This window comes from Dipodomys merriami, unplaced genomic scaffold (genome assembly GCF_024711535.1).
Source record: "Dipodomys merriami isolate MVZ:Mamm:240054 unplaced genomic scaffold, mDipMer1.0.p SCAF_23, whole genome shotgun sequence".
NCBI classification, from domain to species: Eukaryota; Metazoa; Chordata; class Mammalia; order Rodentia; family Heteromyidae; genus Dipodomys; species Dipodomys merriami.
Window position 1 is genome coordinate 4,708,622 of NW_027203715.1, and position 19,688 is coordinate 4,728,309.

General features: G+C 36.3%; 1 long non-coding RNA gene and 1 pseudogene across 4 annotated transcripts in view; both read right to left on the minus strand.

Moving 5' to 3' along the window:
* The window catches only part of LOC138835157 (uncharacterized), a 43,193-nt gene extending 36,296 nt beyond the window's left edge, over positions 1-6,897 (minus strand). For all 4 annotated transcript variants that reach the window (XR_011374474.1, XR_011374476.1, XR_011374473.1 and 1 more), the window contains exon 1: positions 6,720-6,897. This is a non-coding gene — a long non-coding RNA (uncharacterized lncRNA). The remainder of the gene's footprint in view (positions 1-6,719) is intronic.
* Positions 6,898-17,815: 10,918 nt separating this feature from the next.
* Positions 17,816-17,913, minus strand: LOC138835192 (U6 spliceosomal RNA; annotated as a pseudogene).
* Between the last annotated feature and the right edge of the window lie 1,775 nt (positions 17,914-19,688).

Below are 19,688 nucleotides of genomic sequence, written 5' to 3' on the forward strand. Positions count from 1 at the left end.
TTCTTTCATGCGATTGTTTCTAACAAATTTATAAGATTATGTCTTTGTTGTTCTTTATGTCCCTCCCCCATTTTATAACCCCTACTTTCACTGTATTTGATGTCGGTATAATTTGTGGAGGGGAAGGGATAAAAACAAATCATTTAAATAGGGATACAGGTGGACCCATTGCAACAATGAGATGTACAAGTCATTATGTCGAAAACAAACTTTACAACTTTGGTGGGGGGGAGGAGGATTGGGTGGCAGTCAGGATGAGGATGAGAAGGCTACAATGCTTGATAAGAAATATACTTATTATCTTGCCCACGTAATTGTAACCCCTCTGTACAGTATTTTCACAATAAAATAAAAAGGGGAGGATTGTTATGAGGAATCTGGGTTAAGATTCATATGTACTTGTGGACCTGGGATAGTTTATCTTGAAGAATAAAGTTAGATAATAATAATAATATAAATAAATAAAGAGTTGATGTTAAGGTGGTGCCATAGCTCAGTGGTAGTCATTGCCTAACACACAAGATTCTGCAGTACCACAGTATGTGTGTGTGTGTTTGTGTGTGTGTGTGTGTGTGTGTGTGTGTGTGTGTGTGTGTGTGTGTGTGTGTGTGTGTGTGTGTATTTCATAACTGGTTGAAACTTGATGAAACCAGGTGAAAGCTTTACACCACTTTGGATTACATGTTCATTTCATTACATTTACATTATTCATAAATGAGTTAAGATACTAAAAACAAAACATTTTAAACTATAAAAAGAAAAATAGTAGACAATTTCCCATTGTGATATATGCTCTAAAAAATACAAGAATTTTTGCGAAATGTGTAACAGAGATTTGTTCACTTTCAAGGATCCAAAGATTCCCAGAAAGAAATAATATTCTGCAAAATGTTAATCTGTAAACTAGGAATTAAAAAGCATGTAACTAAATGATGATGGGAAGGAAGATTAAGAGAAGAAACAGGAACTAAGTGACATAGGGTTGACTGTATTGGTTTATAGAATATGCAAAGTGAGAACTTCACATAAACAGAGGAAAGAGTTTCCATCAAGATATATCTTTGTCAGCTGGAGACTTGACAGGTTAAGATAAACTTAACAGATCAATGTCTCTTCATCCTAATTGGAACTGAAAAAAACCCAGTAATAAATGTTTACCTATCTACCAGGTCAGCACAGGCTACACACAGGAACTCAGAGTAGCCTATATCATAAAACAGTGAAAAAGCTATTTACTACAGTTTGGGGAGGTCCTTTATCAATTTTATTCTATTTTAGTAATGGCTTAATCTTTTAGCTTTGCATAAAAGATTTAAAACTGCCTTTTGAATGACCATCTATTTCACAAAGATTCCAGAGTTTAAACTTTTCACCTCTGGCTGCACAGAATGAATCAGTAGTACCTGAAATTTACTAACCACTTAAAAACTAGGTATATGGAATGAAAGGGTACAGAATATAATGCAACACAGGCAGGTTTCAGCAGCTCAGCGTGACATTTAGCCAGTGATACAAATGAAACAGCTAGGTGACATGGAAAGACCTAAACGAATCTAGCAAGGTGCTTATTCTTAAACCAAACAGAAGGAAGTTTGACAGGTGAACGAACACAGCAACACTGTTATTTCAGAGGTCAGAAGACTTGCTGTCCAAGCACCAGCTATGTCTGTACTTTCTAACATGCTTAATGCATGATAAACACCACTATGTGCACAAGTACACACACTTACACGCACACACATTGAAAAACCAGTTGCTTTCATTCTAGTAATTTTTATGTTTAGATGTTCTCTCACTTATTCAGAGTATTCTGAACTGTAAGAGACTTGAAAGCTACTATATTATCTAACAGAAGAAAGAAGAAAACTAAATTCCCATATCTTGGTTCTTTCACTATATTCTCAGAAGGGGATTTGGATATATATAAACATAAACTGCAGACTGTGAGTGTCCTGTAAATGTACAAGTCATTTTTACTTTCTTTCTTTTTTTTTTGGTCGGTCGTGGGGCTTGAACTCTGGGCCTGGGCATTGACCCTCAGCTCTTCAGCTCAAGGCTAGCACTCTACCACTTGAGCTACAGCACCACTTCCATATATATATACATGTATACATATATAACATATGCATGTATATACATGTTATATATTATGTATGTATATCTACATATATGTTATGTTTTATATATGTTGCATGTGTTATATACATGTATATATGTTATACATACATGTATATATGTTATATACATATATACATGTATGCATAAACGTGTGTGTATGTGCATATATACATAAGCACGTGTGTATATATACATATATACATGTATACACACATATATACATATACATATATACATACATCTATATCTTCTCCTGAAGTTGCTTTTTAATCAACAAAAATGTTTAGACTTCAATTTTGTTAATTTTTTTGAAGAACCAACTCTTTGTTTTGTTGATTCTTTCTATAGTTTTTTTGGATTCTAATTCATTTAATTCTAATTTAATTTTAATTATTTCTTTCTGTCTACTGGATTGGGGATTATCTTGCTGCTCTTTTTCAAGGAGGTTCAGATGTCTCATTAAATTGTTGGTTTCAGATCTCTCCAATTTGTTGATGTAGGAACTCAGAGCTATAAACTTGCCTCTGAGTACTGCCTTTCCTGTGTCCCAGAAGAGCTGGCAATTTGTGTGCTCATTTTTGTTGAATAGCATTAACCTGTGAATTTCCTTTCTAATCTCTTCCATGACCCACTCGTGATTCAGCAGTGTGTTGTTCAGCATCCATGTGTTACCGGACTTTCTTTGGTGGCTTTTGGTGTTGACTTCTAATTTTATTCCCTTGTGGTCTGAGAGAATGCAAGGTATAACTTCAATGTTTCTGAATTTAGACAAGTTTGCTTTGTAGCCTAAAATGTGGTCTATTTTAGAAAACGTTCCATGTGCTGCTAAGAAAAACGTGTATTCTGATGGGGTTTGGTGAAATATTTGGTAGATGTCTGTTAAATCTAGTTGATCTATGCAGTTGTTTAGATCTGTGGTTTCTCTGCTGAGTGTTTGCCAAGTTGATCTATCTAGTGAGGAGAGTGGTGTGTTAAAATCCCCAACAATTAATGTCTTTGGACCTATGTGGGATTTGAGGGAAAGTAGTGTTTCTTGGATAAATTTGGGTGCTCCGTTGTTTGGCATATAGATATTTAAAATTGTAATATCCTCCTGAAGGAGAGATCCCTTAATTAGTATGTGGCAACCTTCTTTATCTCTTCTCACAAATTTTAATTTAAAGTCTATTTTATCTGATATTAGGATTGCAACTCCCGCCTGTTTATGGGGGCCGTTTGCTTGGTACATTTTTCTCCAGCCTTTAACATTGAAAATGTGTTTGTTTTTATGGGCAGGATGTGACTCCTGAAGGCAGCAGATAGAAGGATCTTGTTTTTTAATCCAACTAGACAGTCTATGTCGCTTAATTGGATCGTTAAGTCCGTTAATGTTGATAGATAGGACTGAGAGGTATTTGGGAGTTCCTGCCATGTTATCCACCTTCTTGGGGGCTGCAAAAACTGGGTTCTTCCTATGGTTCTTGGATTCTCAGTTTGGGTGCAGTGTCTTGGCCTTTTTTGTGGTCTTGCTGGTTTTCTCCTCACTCCAGTTAAAATGGCAAAAATCAAGAACTCTAACAACAACAGATGCTGGAGGGGATGTGGACAGAAGCGAACCATACTGCATTGTTGGTGGGAGTGTAAGCTTATTCAACCACTTTGAAAAGCAGTATGGAGGTTCCTCAAAAGACTTCACATAGAGCTCCCCTATGACCCAGCAATCCCACATTTGGGCATTTACCCAAATGCTCACAAACAAGACCTCACTAAAGCTACCAGCACAACTATGTTTATTGCAACATTATTTACCATAGCTAAGATATGGAACCAACCCAGATGCCCCTCAGCAGAGGAATGGATCAAGAAAATGTGGTATATATACACAATGGAATTCTATGCCTCCATCAGAAAGAATGGCATTGCCCCATTTGTTAGGAAATGGAAAGACTTGGAAAAAACTTATATTAAGTGAAGTAAGCCAAGCCCAAAAAAACATAGGTCCCATGGTTTCCCTTATTTGTAATATCTAGTATATGTATGAGTGAAGCAGAAAAGGTCAGATAATATGATGTGAGGAAAATAAACCCTTAGATATGTTTTTTTCTTTCATCCATTTGTTTCTAATGCATATATAAGATTATTTGTCTGTTGCTTTGTATGTCCCTCCCCCACAGTATAAACCCTGCTTTCACTGTATTTGATGTCGGTATAGTTTGTGGAGGGGAAGGGGAAAAACAAGTTGTTTAAATAAGGATACAGGTGGACCTGTTGCAACAATGAGAAGTACAAGTTGTCATGTAGAAAACGAACTTTACAGCTTGGGGGGGGGAGAATTGGGGGTAGAGAGAGGATGGGTATGGATGGGAAAGGTAAACAAAGGAGGAGGCTACAATGATTGATAAGAAATGTACTCACTATCTTACCCATGTAATTGTAACCCCTCTGTACAGTATTTTCACAATAAAAAAATTAAAAAAAAATTGGACTTCAAAGATTGCAGAGGCGCACCTAGGAGCTAACTGAGATATCATGAAGAAACCAGTTTTAGTGTTCCAGTGAAAAATCCAAGGCTGGAGAGTCACCCAAGTGAGCCATCATAGTACAGAGAGTTTGGCCAGAGAGGAAAATTTCAGGCAGCCTCTTTAAGGAGGCAGATTTGAGCATACACCAGTGATCGAGGTGGCAGTGGCTGTGGCTGCCGACATAACAGTAGACCAAGCCTGAGAAAAAGGTGACAGAAACAGAGTGCAAGCAGCTTCTATTCACTACCAGTGTGAATTTACCAGGAGCAAAAATCTTCATCCTGCTGACCACAGATGGACGCAGATCACAGATAGCCTGAAAAACCAAGGGAAGGTAAGTACCCAAAAAGGCATTCCCATTCCTTCTCACAAAACAGAGTTTGGAAGGTAGCTCTTCCCCTATCATCCCAGAAGAATGTCATCTTTCATATTGGCAAAGACGGAGCCAGGGCAGCCAGTAGATACCTCAGGCCTTAGAATTAGACACTGATGAGCCATTCAACAGTGCAAAGCAACCCAACCACTGGCACTCAGCTCCATACTGGGGAAAGTTGACCTTTCCAGATGGAGGAAGGACCATCCAAGGCAGGGCAACTTTCTTGACAGAGTAAACAGAGCCAGAGTTGGCCCCACCCTCTGAGGCATGGCAGCAGCAGCTCTCCATGCTGCAGGATGTTAAAAATAAATAAATTCAAAACTGGAGAGTAAGAGAAAAGTCCAGGACCAGATGCATTCACAGCTGAATTCTACAAGGCCTTTGAAGCAGAACTCAATTGATACTACTCCAACTCTTCATTGCAAATGAAAGTTCACTACTAAACTCATTCTAGGAAGCCGGCACAACCCTCATCCTCAAAACAGACAGGGAATCATCAAAGAAACAGAACTATAGACCCATTTCTCAGATGACCATTAATGCAAAACTACAAAATCCTGGCCAATCAACTTCAACAATTCATCAAAAAAATCATACACTATGATCAAACAGGATTCATTCCATGGATGCAAAGTTGGTTCAATATACACAAAACAATAAATGTAATACATCACATCAACAGGAGCAAGGATAAGAATTACATAGTAATCTCAATAGATGCAGAAAAAAGATTTGACAAGATCCACCACCACTTTATTAAGAAAGCTCTGCAAGCCGGGCGCTGGTGGCTCACGCCTGTAATCCAAGCTACTCAGGAGGCTGAGATCTGAGGATCGCGGTTCAAAGCCAGCCCGGGCAGGAGAGACCGTGAAACTCCTATCTCCAATAAACCACCAGAAAACCGGAAGTGGCACTGTAGCTCAAGTGGTAGAGCGCTAGCCTTGAGCTAAAGAGCTGAGGGACAGCACTCAGGCCCAGAGTTCAAGCCCACGACCGACAAAAAAAAAAAAAAAAAAAAAAAGAAAGCTCTGCAGAAACTAGGAATCCATGGAATGAACATTCCTCAATATAAGAAAAGCTGTGTATGACAAACTTACATTATAACTTATACTATAACTAGTATTATACTTAATGGCAAAAGTAAAGCCATTTCCTCAAATTTCAGGAAGGAGACAGATTGTCCACTCTCTCCATTCCTCTTCAGTATAATATTAGAATACCTAGCTAGAACAATAAAACAAGATGCAAACTTTAAGGGGATCTAAATAGAAAAACTCTTCCTCTTAATAGATGACATGATCTTGTATTTAAAGAATCCCCTAGACTCCACCCTCAAGTTATTCGAGCTGATCTGAAACTTTGGCAAAATGGAAAGGTATATAAATTAAACCTCAAAATTCCGTGGCTTTTCTGTATGCCAACAATGAGAGTAACCCTATATCCTCAAATAGTTATACTTTCTTTCTGATAAAGCAATCAAACTCCTCTCATTGCTCTTTTGGAAACATGTAGTATATATTTCCGTAGTCAGTCTACCATGAACACTACAAGTTACTTCTACTGAATTATAAGTCTCTACATACGGAGCAATATTTTTCCATCTCTCCATTCCCATTCCTAACTTCTATTTCTTATAAAATCACTGTTCTATTCTCAATTTCTGAACATTTAAGTCCTACCACGAGTGAGATTATGCAGCATTTGCTTTTTTGTTCTTGCCTTACCTCACTTAACATGATTTCCAAAGGTCACAGTAATGTCAGCATCAAAGGCCAACACTGTTCCAACCACAATAGAAAACAGTTCTATTCGACGTTCTAAGTAGGTGAGTGACTAGTGTCCCTCCATAGAAAACAGTCACAGCTTCTGGTTCTAAACCTTTGAAAGGCAACTGTAGCCAGAGAATAGGATGAATTAAGCAGTTAATAAAATTTAAAATCCCTACCTAAGTCCTAAGTAACATATTAACCTCAGATTCCTAATTAGAAAATGCATGGCTTGCAATAAAAGCATTTGCTATTAATGAATGTAAATTAATGCAACCAGTTTAATAATGTTTAACTATTGAAACTAATATTGAAACATTTGTTTGCCCTCTTTCTTCACAAGTTAATAAAAAACCAAGTAAATTAGAGCACTGTGACATATCTCAATTGAAGAAAGAAAATCCATCCTTTTAGAATGCCTGATTAATGAAACTTGAATTAAAATCAACCTCAAAGAAATTATGAGTGAAGGGGCTGGGAAGGTGGCTCAGTGGTAGAGCACTTGCCTTGCATTCATGAGGCCCTGTGTTCGATTCCTCAGCACCACATAAGCAAAAAGAAAAAAAGCCGGAAGTGGCACTGTGGCTCAAGTGGTAGAGCAGTAGCCTTGAGCTGAAGAGTTGAGGGACAGCGTCCAGGCCCAGAGTTCAGGTCCCATGACCGGACCCTCTCCTCCCCCCAAAAAGAAATTATGAGTGAAAACTATTGTCTACACTACTCTAGAAGACAAAGCCAATTTCCGTGTAGAACTTTTCTGGCATACAACAAATTCTTACAGTCTCACTGAATTATTTCACTACTATAATATCCTAGGTGTTACATATAGAAGGCACATAGGACGCGTATACAAATAAGAGATGGTGTTAATAGTCCTGTAGTTAGACTTTTCTTCATGTATCCCATTTCAAACACATCTATCCTCAAAACCTTACCCATGGCTGCACATTGGTGGATATCCATAAAGTAGGCAAATAGCTCTCAAGAAAATTCCACAGCAAAGTCAGACTATGCTCAAGAAAACTCTTAAAACTCATTTTCATAATATTTTGTTTCATTTCTCCTCAGTACTATTTCCAAGTTCCTTCCAAAATTTTCCCTTTTCCTTTGATTGTCACCTAATTAAAACTATTAGTTAATGCACCTAATTCTACGTTTACGAGCCTATAATCATAAATTTAGAAGAGATGTTATAGATGTTCAATACATTTTCCTAAAATTGAACTACACACTATGGAAGCAATAATATCAGGGAAATCTCCAATCTTTTGCCAACCTAATTACTTCCTCAATGTTCTAGTGTCAGACTATTTTGAAAGAGCTATATAATCCATTCCCTGAGAGCTTCTACCTACTGATTGAATCTTGCCATTTGAAGCAGATATCGTGTTCTATAACTTTGTTTTCCTAGAGTTTCAGAAAACATAAAATTTTAGCTTCGTTTCCTATAGCACAATAGGAAATTTCTTCCTATCTTGATTTAATTACTCTGAATATTCTGAGACAACCTTATACTTCTTCACTAAAAGCTATTGTTGGGTTGAACCTGATGCCATCCCTTTCACCTATTAGACTCATTTTTGTAACTTGAGTGCACATTTACTGTATGGGTAAGCCCAGGATATTTTTAATACTTGGTGCTAAGTAAAATTATTCTGCTCCACAGTGAGTGAGATAGTTAACAGTTCTAAATAGAGAATATAACATTTACCTCTACAAAATTTAGTCATTTCATCCTGTTCAAATTTCTTGAAATTCAAATTCCGTAATCCAGCATTAAAAATATAAGTAAGTCACTATTTAAACTTACGGAGTTAGATTTGCATAAATAGGTAAAACTTTCATGTGTGTGTGTGTGTGTGTGTGTGTGTGTGTGTGTTTTAGAAAACATTGGTTTTCTGTGGTTTTTGCCTTTTCTAAAAGTCCATTGTATATGTCTAAAAATACTATTTTTAAAAATACAATAATAAGTAGCTTTCAACTGCTATGGATCTTAACATTAAGACTCTATTAGCCTTTGAAATTCTAAATTTAGTCACTTATTGTTAATCAAACAAAACTATTTACACCTTCTTTGGAATTAATCTATGAATTAGCAGAGTATGTCAACATATATAGAAATAAAATTAGTTCTATTATTAACTTCATCATGTAAATCATACTAATGATTACAATGTCATGTGCAATTTCAGAAGACACATATGATTTTTGGTAAGATTCTAGAAGTCGTTGATAAATACTCAACAACCAGCATAAAGTCTTCATGCTCTGTGCCAAGCAAGTAAGGTCTAGTTAAAGTGTGATGGGAAGAGTCAGAGTACAATATATCCTGAAGCCATCCACAGCAATTCAGAGCCAGTAAGTCCCCCAAGATTATTCATTTTTTTTGGTGGGGGGAATCCGGTCATGGGGCCTGAACTCTAGGCCTGGGCACTGTCCCTCAGCTCTTCAGCTCAAGGCTAGCACTCTACCACTTGAGCCACAGCGCCACTTCTGGCTTTTTTCTTTTTGCTTATGTAGTGCTGAGGAATCGAACCCAGGGCCTCATGCATGCAAGGCAAGTGCTCTACCACTGAGCCACCTTCCCAGCCCAAGAATATTCATTTTTTATGTCTTAAAAATAACCTGAATTTCAATGGCTTTGCAGTATCCCACTGTATTTGATTTCAACTAGAATTTATGCCTGAAAACTCTTAACTTCTAATGTTAAAACATTTTAGTTTTATGTACCCAAACATTTTCTTAGTGCTCCAAATGAGGAGTTCTGGTCCTCTGACCTACCCCATGAAAAACATTGTGTGGTCAAATAAGCAGAAAATCTATTCCTTTTGGGTATCTATAATCCTCTTTGTCTATAATCCTCATTAGCTTTCTGTTTAAGATGGGTAGAACATTCCTTAACTCACCTAACCATATTAACTTTCCACAGGCTACCCTCAACATTTATTAACATTTCACTGACCTACAGAACACGTGGGGAAATTTTTACTTCTTTTCTTTAGTTATACATTTATCCCAGTACTATTCCATAGAGCTTTGTATTTCGTATTTTAAATTTGTCCAGATTTGTGAAGAAATCCCTCCTCTTCCTTTAAGACCCTCTAAAGGTTAGATGCACATACTATTTCTTTTCTAAAAGAAGTTGGCAATATAGGTGGGAAAAAGAAAGTTTAGTGATAATCCTTATCATCTGAGACACTGAAGATCTTTAATTACTTGGATCTTTCTAACATATTCAGAGAGACTCAGAAAAGACATCAAAACAAAGAGGAGTCACCAATACTTTCTGGAAGTCCCTTAAAAGCACTAAAACCCTCATTTCTGTTTGGCTAAGAAAAATTCCCTTTCTCATTACCTAAAATGCTTGACCAACCTTACCTCTCTGAAATGAGGGTTTCCCCCCCCCCTTTTTATTAAAAAAAAACAGTCTGATACAGATTATTTTGTTTTATTATTTGTAGTTTTTTCCTAGCTGTTCTGAAAGAAAAGGAATTTCTAAAACCATAGAGAGCTAATGCTATTTTTTCAGAAGTACACAGCAAAGAAGAATGAGTTTATAAATAAAAAAAAATGTTTTGACAGGACATGTGACTTCAAATTCCAGACTTGTTTAGAGCTTGTACAAAGTTTTTGATAGACTGATAGAATCAAAAGATGGTAAAATTCTTTAAATGACTCTATGTGTGAAAGGATCCATTTGAGAAAATAATCATAGGTTAGCTGAAGAGGGAGGGAAGGAACAAATATCGAGAGTTCTTTTGGACTTTACCCTGAAGCAAGCCAAGTAAAACGAAATGTTTAATGAAATCTGTCTAAATCCAACCAACACATGCAGAAAAATGCCAAGAGGTCACTCACCTGGGGATACTACTAATGGTGGGACAAGTAAAGCAAAGGATGGACTTAATTCTGGGGTGATTTGAATCATAGCCACAATTAAAGCTTCAGTACCATGTCAAATACATTTCAACACTTTAAAATCCTTTGCTTGCATAAAGGTTTTCAAGTCAACTAATGACTAATGACTACGTGGAACAAAAGCAATGTATGAGAATTGCAATTATCACCACAACAAAGGAAAGAAAGCATAGGTGATATTAATGACCCACTGTATAGAACTCACATTAATTTATCTCCATGAGTAAATGAAATAACTTCTTAAATGTGACTCCTGCTCAACATTCAAGCTCAATGCAATCGATCTTTCACACTGTAACCAGAGGAACCTTACAAACCTCATCATGGTTATTTCCCTACCTAAATAATGTCACTAGCATCCTGGTTCTCCAGAACTAAACTACAAATCACTGGTTTAACCTGAAAATCCTTCCCAGATTCCCTTTGTCCCATCCTCTTCAGCTACATCATTTGCCCTAACTTCTCCATCCTCACCCCATTTCCACAATTTATCCAGAGCTCCACACATAATATACTTCTTAATTTTTTCATACCTGAACCATTTCATCAGCTTTCTCTCTTCTTGGATTGCCTTCCCTTCATTGCATCCCTTAGGAAATGATCTGTTGATCAAATTTATGTTCAAAGATCATTATCTCTTTAGAGGTCTTCTTTGCTCCCCTAGGTCAAATTAATGTTGATCTTCTTGTACCCACAGGAACCCCCTACAATAGATAATAAATTCTAACACATTAACATTATTAAGAAATGATTTTCTAGACATAGTTTTACTCAATTAAATCCTAACCATAACCTCATGAGGCTGGTACTATGATTATTATCACCAATTTTCAAATAAGACAGTCTGAGATATACAGACACTGAGTGTTCTAGATGAGGTCATTCAAGCATTCGCTGACAAACACAAATTTGGATACAGTTGGTCTGTCCCATTTAAAGATTATCCCACAGTTCCATCGCTTGAGGTTCTCCTGGGATCAAGCTAAAAAGAGAATCCAGGGCTTTGTTTGACTAGAGGTTCCATGAGGCAGGAGTCTACTTCCATAGGAAGCCTCAAAATCAGGGGGAAAAAAGCAGATCCATGTTCTAAAATGGGCGATTAAGTCAAGCAAACCAAAGAGATAAGATTTCACAAGCCCTCAAATAAAAAGCAAATACAAATGTCAGAAACTGGGCTCTGAAATAAATAAAAAGTGAGAATAAGTCTGGTTCCATAAGCAGGGTAATTTCTAACTCCTTATGTCCTGAAAAATGAGTTAGGAGAAGTTCTCCCTTAGAGGAAGTAGAAATAAATCTATCCATGTGCTTCAAAGTGTCAGAAAATTATAAACTCCCCCTTCAAAGCTTCTTCACTTCCCTGTTCAGGATAGAGGAGGTCAAATTTTGAACAGCTCCTCACTGGCCTGGGCAAGGTTCTCTCCCATCTGAACAGCACATTCCCCATACAGCAAAACAAGAACCACAGTCATTTGTTTATAAATCATAGACTACTCAATTTTAAGTTTTCTGTGCATGATGCTGGGATTAACCTCTTGTAATCGCTAAACAAGCACTCAATACTGAGCCAAGTCCCTAGCCCTCATTTATAACTTTTATCAGCTTGCTATTTGTCTTAATTGGCACTGCATTTCAGGTCAAATTTCACCAAATTTCTTCAGCAATATCCTTGTTCCCTCTGGCACCCTATTCTGCAAATTGCATTTTTCTTCACAGATTTAGTGGAAAAGGAGCACATTTTTTAGGACCCTACTCAAATGCATTTTTCTTCATGAATTGTTACTTTTTCAACTTTACTGAAAGTAAGTTGATTCTCTCAAATTCCTATACACATTCTTTGTACCAATTAAAGGTATTCTCTGTATTTTTTATGTCAATAGCCATGATTGATGATTCTATTCCCAGTGCAACTACCACTAATACTAGAATCTATCTCTTTTTTTCCTGTGCTAGAACTGAGTTTCAACTCATGGCTTGGAATTCTCAAGTTCTCAGTTGACAATACCTTCACTTCCAACATTTTTCTGATTAGTTGAAGGTAAGAATCTCACTGATTTTCCTACTCCAAACCCCATGATTCTTAAACTGAGCCTCTTGAGCAGCTAAGCTTATACATGTGAGCCCCCAGAACCTGGGTTCACTTCTTAAGAATATGCTATGGGGGCTGGGACGGTGGCTCAGTGGTAGAGCGCTTGCCTTCCATGCATGAGGCGCTGGATTCGACTCCTAAGCACCACATAAGCAAAAAGAAAAAAGCTGGAAGTGGTGCTGTGGCTCAAATGGTAGAGCACTAGACTTGAGCTGAAGAGCTGAGGGACAGCAATCCAGGCCCCAAGTTCAGGCCCCACAATCAGAACACCCCCCATCCCCCCTAAAAAAAGAATGTGCTATGTGCCTTTACATATAGTCACTTATTCAGCAACCTGAAATGCAGTTGTTGTTTCATGTCAGTAAATAAGAATAACTTTGAAAAACTATGAAATAATCTTTTGCTGAAAAGACATATTCATTTTTTTTTGGGGGGGGGGTCCGGTCATGGGACTGAACTCTGGGCCTGGATGCTGTCCCTTAGCTCTTCAGGTCAAGGCTAGTGCTCTACCACTTGAGCCACAGCTCCACTTCCAGCCTTTTTCTTTTTGCTTATGTGGTGCTGAGGAATTGAGCCCAAGGCCTCAAGCATGCAAGGCAAGCGCTCTACCACTGAGCCACCTTCCCAGGCCTGAAAAGTCATATTCTTATCCTTATTTTATAAACAAGAAAACTAAGATACTAAATTATTGACAATCTTGTCAAGTTGACACAGCAGTTAGCCGTAGAGATGTGAAGTGACTGCAGGCCTGATTTCTACATACAGTTATACTTACTGTGTGCTGACTCACTTTTCTTGTCTCCATGTAATAAGGCTAATATCATGTGAACATGGACTGAAAGCAGAACAAATTATAATCAGTAGAAAATGAGTCTCTCTTCTGAGCTGAGGCATTTCAGAGTACAACCCTGGAAACCACAAAAGAGAGAGCCTGGATCTAATAAACACATTACACAATGCAGATGTGTTTTACATCAGACCTTCAGAAAGCAAAAGACAAACCAGCGATGATCCCTTAGTTCTCTAATTTGTTTTTCTTGTTGTCAATGCTGCTATAATAGAGACTCTCAAACCTAGTTTCTCAACTCTAACTCTGCTCCAACTTCTCATTCAACATTTCAGAGTATTTTTCAGCTAACACAGGCAGAAGAAAGAAGAGAAGGAAATGAATACAGTAAAGGCTACTAGCTTCTTCACATGGAAATAAAACAACAGTGAAGCAATCAGATAGAATATGTGAGGAACTCATGGAGAACCTCACAAATCCTATAGTACCTCAGGTGTAATCTCAGATTCCACAAGATCATCTCAGAGTAAGAGAAGAGGACTGAATGCAAACAAGTTATGCAGTTGTCTTACTCCAACAAAAATCTTTTCTAGTCTTTCTACCTATACTACATTTACATATTAGTTTCATTTCCTGTGTATCAGGAAATCTTGTCTAACATTGGAATACAGAGACTAACATTGGAATACAGACTCTAACATTGGAATACAGGAGTCAGAATAGCTTTTAGAAACAGCACAAATTCATTCATGGACTTCTTTATTTCAGTATCTATAATAGTAGGCATTATCCTCTCTACTGCCTTTCCTATGCATTGGTCATAATAGATACACTCTTTCCAATATTATTAAATTTAGAAATATTAAATGTGTTTTCCTCCCTCCAAGCAAATTCACCATAGCAATTTACACTACTCACAAAAACCCAAATATATACACATTAGTTAATGGCAGTATTTCTCACAATGGTGAAAAACTAGAAACCTCAGTGTTCCACACTAGTTATATTATTGTATTTTCTATAAAAGATTATTTCATAGTGTTTTTAAAGTGATTCTTCTTTACAGACATGAGACAACCACATTTCAGGCTTGTGAGTAAAATTGTAAATTACAAACATCTGTATTTTGATTCTATTTATGTGTGTGTTTGTATATATGTCTGAGGACTCTTTTGTGTATGGAAATAAAGAAGGCATAAAAATCTGCTTCAGAATTTTAACAGTTCTTTATTATTGATAGGTTTTGAGATGCACTTCACTTCTATACACTTCTGTGTTGCTTCTGTTTTAAATGTTCATATATCTTTGTGTATATATATATATATATAAATGATTATATATATATATATATATATATATATATATATATAGGATTAGAGATATAGCTTAATGACAGTGCTTATCTAGCATGCTTAAGATACCAGGTTCAATATCCACTAGCACAAAAATCACAAATGTAATACAGATTCATATTGGGAAAATGTTTAAGCTGTATCTTAACTGCCACTTTCCAGCACACCAAAATTTCATTCAATGGATACACAAAGTGAAATAAACTAAGGTTAGCAATTTAGTTTACAGAGATCATTTCTACCTAGTTTCTATAATTAGAATGTTGCCTGTTATTACTCAATCTATGATGAAAATAATGAGGTTTCAAAAGTACATTCAGAGTTAATTCTTTCACTTCAGATTTCAACATTAAACCATCAAGGTAGATTCTACATATAGACCATAATTCCAATGAAATCTTGGGTAAAAATCTTGTTGCAGAATGAGTTCCTCAGTGATAATGGTTTTCTCTTTCTGACCACATTTCCAATTTATGAAGTCATAAATGTAACAGTACCAGAAATCTTACTGGCTGTCAAATAAAGAAAAAATAAGAGAGGCTCTAAACTATATTTGTTAACACACCCAGCAGTATATCAGACAAGATATTGTAAAATAAGATCTATACTTTAAGCCTCTTTTACCAGTTAAAGGATTTTTTTCAAATAAGAAAGTAATAGACAAAATACACCATCAAGTTTTCTATTTTAAAATCTAACCACCAGAATTTACCAACTAAGATTGAAAAATAGGAGAATAAACAGGAAAAGGTTCTAAAATCCTATTGGAACAATAACCTGTGATATAACGGGTTATTCCACCAGAGTATGAATGAAGTTTGATTTTAGGGCTAGCCCATCCATTAAACAGATGCTACATTAAACGTAAAGTTGCTTAATAACAAAGTATTTGTGTCATTGGCTATTCTGGTTAAATACACACTATGTTCATTATGGTTAAAACAATAAATATTAATTTGTACTTTAAGTCATAGTTCAGTTGGTTGCATAGCTATTCAGGAAAGCTCTCATTCATCTAAATGGTGACTTACAGAGACAGGATTCTTCCATATTGCAGTTTAACATTTGGAATATGTAGTTTCCAAGGTTGCCACAGAACAGATGCTGGGGAATAAAATACAGGATTTTATGGATTGAGCTGGAAATTGCATATACCATTTACAACTATGTGCTGTTGTCTAGAATTTAACCATATTATTTTACCTTGCTCCAAGAAAGGATTGAAAATATATTTTATGTACCTAGGAAGAAAAAATGGATTTGTGAACATGAGGAATGCTGCTGTAGTTTGATGTTAACTGTTCTTTTTATCTTTGTAGAACATATTAGATACTATGGTAATTTCTTTCCTTTTCTGTATGCCTCAAACTCATGTGGCAAAGGAACACTCACTGCTCTAAAGTATAGACCTAAAAGTTATCTCCAGCTTCTCCTTTTCCTCAGTGCTCCCACAGTCATCAACATTCCCGTGGCTCATTTTTTTCAGCCTATTCCTTTATCACCAGCACCACCAGCTCACGTGTTCAACTAGCCTCTCCTGGAAAGAAATCTCTGCCTCCACTCTGACCTCAACCACAATTTTCCCACCCCATCCATTGTCACTTCCACCAATGCAGAAACAATAACAAATCTTTCTTATCCTAAGACATATTACCACTCTCCTTACCTTTACACTTCAGTAGGTTTACTTCAGGCTCTATAAACTGAGACAACTAACTTTTTGATCCTTTTGCTCAATATTATAGTTTAACCAGTTGTATTATATTCTAACTCCAGGATGTCTTTACTGTCTATATTTTGCTGCACCCTACTTTCCAGACTCTTGTTCTCTATTACTTAAACATATGCTTCTGTGGCAGAAAAACAAACATTTTATTCTGCTGAAAATTTTCAGACTATTTGCTTCTAGTTTCAGGGAATAACCAATAAATTCTCATCATCTAAATCACCTATCTCCATAATGGCACATCAGAATTTCTTGATCCTAACTGTAAGTTGGTACTTACTGTTGAGCCTTCCTCTATGGTCACATTCTCCTTATTCTCCCCAACTTCTAGTAACTACAATTCTATTCTCAACTATGACATCAGCTTGGATAGGGTGGGGAAATGAGGGTGGGGACGTTTATTCTTTTCATCTTCTCATGACAGTTAACATGATATACTGAGTTTTATTTTAGAAAGGTATATTGTTTTGACTAATAAACCAAAATTAATAAAAAGGTAATAATGATAATAACAGTGATTTGAAGAACAAAACTAAAAAATCAGTGGCTTGACAGAAGTTTGTTTCTTCTCTCCTAAAGTCCAAATTAGGTATTCATGATAGTCAAGCAGCTCTTCTCTTGATGTAGGAATACAGATTCTGCCACGGATTCTGCTTAACTTTGATATTTGGCTTCCAGTGTCACTAGTGCAAGAAGAGAAAGGATAATGATTAGGAGAGTTTTGTAGATGAGGCCTGAAAATAGCACATATCATGGGACTGACAATATTACATGGCTAGAACTCTTTTACATGGCTACACATAAAAATCAAAGTAGGGTGTGAACTCAAAGGATACTGGATCTGAAAAATAGCTTTCCTTTAACTGTTTTCCTATCACTCCAGCTCCTTCCTCCTCTGCATATTTCTAGTATTTTCTAGAATCTTCCTGATATGCTGCATCAAACTCTGAACTGGACTCTGTTAAATATCTCACAATATCTCCTACAACTACAAAGCTGCTCTGCACACTAAATGAGTTCCTTACATATGGACTAAGGAGACAAACAATAATCTCTTAGGAGCTATTAAAGTATATATAGGCATTTCTTCATATTTTAAGTGGTCCCAGACTTCTAGAAATAGAGAGTTTGGCTCTACACATTTTATTATTCCTTTCCTTGCCATATAGATATACACTTGCAATATTTTAAAATATGAAATGCTTTAGCAATTTGTTTGTCATCCTTATACAGGAGACATGCTAATCTCTGCATCATTTTGATCTTAGTATACAGTATATGTTGCTGTAGCAAGTAGTTGATATTGCTTTCTATTGCCTTCAGCATGTTGATGCTCTAGCCAGCCCTTCTTTACTGTTTCTACAATATGCAGCAATGGATTCTACAACATATACAATCAAATAAATACAATCTCTAACGAATGTAATTATTCCATATTATATATTACATTGTTATATATTAATGTAATTACTAACATATATTTGATTATAGTTTACAAGAGAATAAATAAATGCGAAATTGTTCATGCTGTGGCCCCTGGGAGCACTTGTTCACTTTGCAGATGCCCATCCCTAAAATAATATAAACTTGTCTTCTTTCCTCTCTTCCTACCATTACCATGTGTTCATTGAAGAGTATTTAATAAATGAAGTCATCTAAGAATTCTAACCAAATCTACAATTTTATCAGCAATTCACCTTTATATTATCCCAATAAATCAAGACAGAAAGAGATGAAGAAGAAGAAATTAGAGAGCTAAAGAAGTCTTAAAAGTGTGGTGGATATTAAAGCAGATAGTTGTGACAGAGCTATGATAGACTTTTCAATAGCATCCTAGTTAAACCATGACAAGTCTATACATCCAAAGAATTTCATAATGCCTCTTCTTTAAACACAACATAAATATGAAAACATACATATAATTGCATCAAATCAACTTCATGAAGAAATAATATGGCTTGTCAGAGGTGTCTATCTGAATAGCATTGAATAGAGGCACAAATCTATTTCTAAAAGGAAACTAGAAGAATAATTCATGTATTTTTTAAACAAAAGTGGTAACAATTTCCATGATAAAGGGAAAAATACTTCAAATATTTCCAAGAATATTAAAGTCCATGGGCTCAGTCAAAATTTCTATGTACCAAAATCAATATCATTGTATAAGTTAATGTTTGTAGAAGTTGTCATTTTAATTGACTTCTGTTCCCTTGGCCATTATTTTTATCATCACAGTGATTAAGGTGCTTTGAACTAAATGTTAATTCAATGTAGTCTGAAATGAAGCAGAACAAAATTTCTTTAAGCCACACTGACCGCTAGAGACACAAGATTATAAATATGCTGGAGTAAAATAAAAATGCATCTCAACAACATCAACATGAGTAAAATGGGTTTATATTTTGTCACAAGTAAGCACAATAAACTGAACTATATGTAATACTCCATTAAATATACAGCATTGCAAGTTATTAAAATTTCACTGCAAAGACAAAAAGACAGAGGCAAAGAGAAATAATCTAGACCAAAAAAGACTTTGCAACAACTGAAAATGCCCAACTTTGCAAACAATTGAAATGTATGTACCGATTCAAGCCAGCCCAGGCAGGAAAGACCGTGAGACTCCTATCTCCAATAACCACCAGAAAACTGGAAAAGGTGCTGTAGCTCAAGTGGTAGAGCGCTCACCTTGAGCTGAAGAGCTGAGGGACAGCACCCAGGCCCAGATTTTAAGCCCCACGACTGACCAAAAAAAACAAAAACAAATAACTATTTTCCAATTTGAAAAGCAACAACAAAATCAAAAAGAAATCTACATTAAATTTACCTTTTAAAAATCCTCTATTAGCCAGGTGCTGGTGGCTCTTGTCTGTAATCCTAGCTACGTCTGTAATCCTAGCTACTCAGGAGGCTGAGATCTGAGATTCATGGTTCAAAACCAGTCCAGACAGGAAAGTCTGTGATACTCCTATCTCCAATTAACCACCAGAGAAGCAAAGTGGTGCTGTGGTTCAACTGATAGAGCACTAGCCTTGAGCTGAAAAGCTCAAGGACAGCATCC